Genomic DNA, 5,633 nt, shown 5'->3' on the forward strand with positions numbered 1-5,633 from the left:
ACCCTGATTCCCCGTTACCCGTTACAACCATGGTAGGCGCAGAACCTACCATCGACAGTTGATAAGGCAGACATTTGAAAGATGCGTCGCCGGTACGGAGACCGTGCGATCAGCACAAAGTTATCCAGAGTCACCAAAGCAAACGGACGCAGACGAGCCACGCCGATTGGTTTTGATCTAATAAAAGCATCCCTCCCATTTCTGGTCGGGACTCAGTTCAGCATGTATTAGCTCTAGAATTACCACAGTTATCCAAGTCATGTGGTACGATCTAAGGAACCATAACTGATTTAATGAGCCATTCGCGGTTTCACCTTATTTTGGCTTGCACTTAGACATGCATGGCTTAATCTTTGAGACAAGCATATGACTACTGGCAGGATCAACCAGGGAGCTGCTAGCAGCTTTTTTTTTCGTTCGGAGGAACCTCCCGGGTCCGCAGAGCACCGGGTCCGAATCTTATGATGTACATTTTTTTTTCCTTCTGTATCAACAAGTACGGGGGCGACTTCCCAATATCGACACCCGCTTTGCAATTGCAAAGTCTTTCCTTCCATCTCTAATTAATTTTCCTAGGGAGTAGGCGAGGCCAAACTTCCAAGGCTTTCACTGGCGAATATATCGCGCTCTTAGAAACTCGCATGGTACTTGGCGAGTGGATTTCAAATTATATGATCGGTGCCCACATTCGGGCGCGGCCCACTGCGGGAGCAGACCGTTGGCCCGTGGGCTCGCTGTGAACTAATTTGCCCACTGGTCCGAAAAGTATTCATTTCTAAACACCTTTGGCCAGGGCTGAAGACCGCGACTAACCCCTTTGAAACTTGTCTCTCAGGGAGCTGCGATCCATCAAACATTTCATTGTTAACAGAGGGGAACCATTACTTGGTTAAGACGATAGGACACGCGTTCCCCACCATTTCGCATCCAATCGAATTGCCGCACAAGAGCTCGTTACCTGAGAAAGGTATAGCATTGGCTCGCAGCTAGTGTATTGCAGTTCAGACAGATAGGCCACTTTAGATAGTTCTTAGTGTTCACAGTTATCACCAAGACTAGACCCATATGGATTTAATTCTTCAAGGAGCAGCGGTCCACCAATAAGAGAGATGAAGACATGTTTTCGGATGGCCACAACGCCCCCTCGCCACCCAAATGTGCATGTTTTAAGTGTACATTGGGAGTCGACGGAACATCGGGAGTCCGCTTGCTTTCTCCGGATCAGCTGCCACCCCCCTGATCTACCAGATAGACAAGAACATGTCTTCTCCACCAATCTCATCCACCGAAGCTCCGATCATGGCTTCTTCTACCTTTATACTGATATACCCCCACGGAGCAACATGCGGGCAAGGGAACTCTTGCTACCCTTCAGTAAAGCAGGTATCTCTTATAGATGGTGACTGCACCTTGGCCAGGATTGAAGACCGCGACTAACCCCTTTGAAACTTGTCTCTCAGGGAGCTGCGATCCATCAAACATTTCATTGTTAACAGAGGGGAACCATTACTTGGTTAAGACGATAGGACACGCGTTCCCCACCATTTCGCATCCAATCGAATTGCCGCACAAGAGCTCGTTACCTAAGAAAGGTATAGCATTGGCTCGCAGCTAGTGTATTGCAGTTCAGACAGATAGGCCACTTTAGATAGTTCTTAGTGTTCACAGTTATCACCAAGACTAGACCCATATGGAATTAATTCTTCAAGGAGCAGCGGTCCACCAATAAGAGAGATGAAGACATGTTTTCGGATGGCCACAACGCCCCCTCGCCACCCAAATGTGCATGTTTCAAGTGTACATTGGGAGTCGACGGAACATCGGGAGTCCGCTTGCTTTCTCCGGATCAGCTGCCACCCCCCTGATCTACCAGATAGACAAGAACATGTCTTCTCCGCCAATCTCATCCACCGAAGCTCCGATCATGGCTTCTTCTACCTTTATACTGATATACCCCCACGGAGCAACATGCGGGCAAGGGAACTCTTGCTACCCTTCAGTAAAGCAGGTATCTCTTATAGATGGTGACTGCACCTTGGCCAGGATTGAAGACCGCGACTAACCCCTTTGAAACTTGTCTCTCAGGGAGCTGCGATCCATCAAACATTTCATTGTTAACAGAGGGGAACCATTACTTGGTTAAGACGACCGGACACGCGTTCCCCACCATTTCGCATCCAATCGAATCGCCGCACAAGAGCTCGTTACCTGAGAAAGGTATAGCATTGGCTCGCAGCTTGTGTATTGCAGTTCAGACAGATAGGCCACTTTAGATAGTTCTTCGTGTTCACAGTTAAGACCACGGCTAGACCCATATGGAATTAATTCTTCAAGGAGCAGCGGTACACCAAGCATTTCATTGTGTACTAGAAAGCACCTCTACCATGTAACAAACATACGACCACCAAATTTCTGCTTACTTCCCCCAGCGGATAGTATTTGCTAGTATCATCCACAAAGTAAATCAATTTTTTCAATGTACCGCTTCTTGGGGGAACTGGGCATGAATCAATCAAGCATTTTGAGGTAGCATGTCCGCTTCACCGCGAGGTGCTCTGAATACCATTATACATTCTTTTTCATCATCCACTTTCAGACCACTACAAGACCCATACTGAATTAATTCCTCAAGGAGCTGCAGTCCACAAAACATTTTACTGTGTACTAGAGGGCACCTCCACCATGTAACAGAAAACATACAACCTTCTTAATTTAATTCTGCATTGTTTCCCAGACGATTTGTTAGCCATACAACAGTACCATCCACAGTAATTCACCTCTTTGAAATCCAATGCATTGTAGAGAAACTGAGGTGGTAGCATTCAAACCGTTCTGTAATGTTAATTCTGCTTCATAGAAAGGTGCTACAGGTTCCACAATAATTAATTGGATATTTTTGCAATATATATAGGGCGAGAAAACTCGGGGGGACTCCCTTTTCATTTATGTACATATTCTTTCCATATTGCAAATAATTCCAATTTTTCCCGATTGCATGTCCCCCTAATATACCCAAAATGGGCCTATCGATGGGTTCACAAAGGTACCCAAAATATGAGATTTTGACTGAAAGAGGCTGGCTAACTTCCGGGAACATGATCATAGGAAATAGGTCAAAATCCCGAATCGCAGTTGTTTACGAACAACCACGAACGGAGACTTAAAATAACCTATAAGGCTGGAATTCATGGGGCCTGTATAACAGGCATTTACACAGACTCTCGGGAGGGAGGGCTCTGTGGCCGGGAGAATTTTCTGGCTCCCCGCCCGAAACTTTTCAGAGTCCCTAATGCCTGCTTGAATGTGAATAAGCAGAGCCCGGTAGCTGATATTTTGCCGGGGTGTGGAGGCCCCGGTCGCCGCCAAATTCCTCTGGTCACAGCTTGTGTTAATACACATGTTAATTTTACATGCAAACCACCAATGACAATTTTCCTCGGCCGCGGAGGCCTCGGTCGCCGCCAGAATTTTCTGGTTCCCGCTCAATATATTGCAGAGTCCTGCAGGCCTGCTTCTGTAGGAATATGCAGAGCCCGGTAGCTGATATTTTGCCGGGGTGAGGAGGCCTCGGTCGCCGCCAAATTCCTCTCATCCCAGCTTGTGTTAATACACATGTTAATTTTACATGCAAAACCACCAATTACCATTTCCTCGGCCGCGGAGGCCTCGGTCGCCGGGAGATTTTCCTGGCTCCCCGCTCAATATACTGCACAGTCCCGCAGGCCTGTCTCCAGTGGAATACACACAGTCCGAGAGCCGAAAATTTGCCGGGGTGTGGAGGCCTCGGTCGCCAACAGATTGCCATAGGCTCTGGCTGCAATATTTACCGTGTATTTTTTCCCTCCAGAGACACCACTACACCCTATATAACCCAAAATGGGCCTTGACGCGTGTACACGCGGAGCCCGAGCGCCGAGAGTTCTCCCGGCCGCGGAGGCCTCGGTCGCCGGGAGAATTTCAACGGCCCCTGCTCGAAATTTTTCTAAGTCCAGAATGCCTGCTTCTCCCAGCCTGTGTTAATACACATGTTAATTTAACATGTAAAATCACCAAGGACCATTTCCTCGGCCGCGGAGGCCTCGGTCACCGCCAGAATTTTCTGGCTGCCCGCTCCCCATGGGTAGACGCGCTGCCCAAGCGCCGAGAGTTCTCCCGGCCGCGGAGGCCTCGGTCGCCGGGAGAATTTCTCCGGCCCCTGCTCGAAATTTTTCAAAGTCCAGAATGCCTGCTTCTCCCAGCATGTGTTAATACACATGTTAATTTAACATGTAATATTACCAATGACCTTTTCCTCGGCCGCGGAGGCCTCGGTCGCCGCCAGAATTTTCTGGCTGCCCGCTCCCCATGGGTAGACGCGGAGCCCGAGCGCCGAGAGTTCTCCCGGCCGCGGAGGCCTCGGTCGCCGGGAGAATTTCTCCGGCCCCTGCTCGAAATTTTTCAAAGTCCAGAATGCCTAGTTCTCCCAGCCTGTGTTAATACACATGTTAATTTAACATGTAAAATTACCAAGGATTATTATCCCGGCCGCAGAGGCCTCGGTCGCCGCCAGAAATTTCTGGCTCCCCGCTCAATGTATTGCAGAGTCCCGCAGGCTTGCTTCTCCAAGCCTGTGTTAATACACATGTTAATTTAACATGTAAAATTACAGAGGATTATTTCCCCGGCCGCGGAGGCCTCGGTCGCCGCCAGAATTTTCTGGCTGCCCGCTCAATGTATTGCAGAGTCCCGCAGGCTTGCTTCTCCAAGCCTGTGTTAATACACATGTTAATTTAACATGCAAAATCACCAATGACAAATTCCTCGGCCGCGGAGGCCTCGATCGCCGGGAAAATGTTCTGGCTCCCTGCTCGAATTTTTTTTCTAAGTCCCGATTCGCTATTACAGGCTGGCGCACGGAGTCCGAGGGGCGTAAATATGCCGGGTAGTGGTGCCTTCCGTCGCCGAGACATTTTACAATTGCCTGGGAGCAGTATTTAACATGTTAATTTTTTCCCCTCGTGACACCACTACCCCCTATATAACGCAAAATGGGCCTTGCCAAGGGGGCGCGCAACGCCCGAGCGCGGGCGTTTTTCCCGGCCGCCGAGACCTCCATCGCCGGGAGAATGTCTTCAGCTATTTGCTAGATTTCCCGATTCGCCCCGCACGACAAACAACCACGAACGAGGTGGTTTTCGAGAGTTCTCCCGGCCGCGGAGGCCTCGGTCGCAGGGAGAATTTCCCTGGCCCCTGCTCGAAATTTTTCTAAGTCCAGAATGCCTGCATCTCCCAGCCTGTGTTAAAACACATGTTAATTTAACATGTAAAATTACCAATGACCATTTCCTCGGCCGCAGAGGCCTCGGTCGCAGCCAGAATTTTCTGGCTCCCTGCTCAATATATTGCAGAGTCCCGCATGCTTGCTTCTCCAAGCCTGTGTTAATACACATGTTAATTTAACATGTAAAATTACCGAGGATTATTTCCCCGGCCGCGGAGGCCTCGGTCGCCGCCAGAAATTTCTGGCTCCCCGCTCAATATATTGCAGCGACCCGCAGGCTTGCTTCTCCCAGCCTGTGTTAATACACATGTTAATTTAACATGTAAAATCACCAAGGACCATTTCCTCGGCCGCGGAGGCCTCGGTCGCCGCC

The 5,633-nt window shown here is 49.3% G+C and overlaps 1 non-coding gene across 1 annotated transcript in view; it reads right to left on the reverse strand.

Moving 5' to 3' along the window:
- Positions 1-393, reverse strand: part of LOC134544742 (small subunit ribosomal RNA) — a 1,990-nt gene extending 1,597 nt beyond the window's left edge. The window contains exon 1 of the ribosomal RNA XR_010078011.1: positions 1-393. This exon is cut by the window's left edge and continues 1,597 nt beyond it. This is a non-coding gene — a ribosomal RNA (small subunit ribosomal RNA).
- Positions 394-5,633: the final 5,240 nt, after the last annotated feature.

The sequence above is a fragment of the Bacillus rossius genome, unplaced genomic scaffold, assembly GCF_032445375.1.
Source record: "Bacillus rossius redtenbacheri isolate Brsri unplaced genomic scaffold, Brsri_v3 Brsri_v3_scf486, whole genome shotgun sequence".
NCBI lineage: Eukaryota > Metazoa > Arthropoda > Insecta > Phasmatodea > Bacillidae > Bacillus > Bacillus rossius.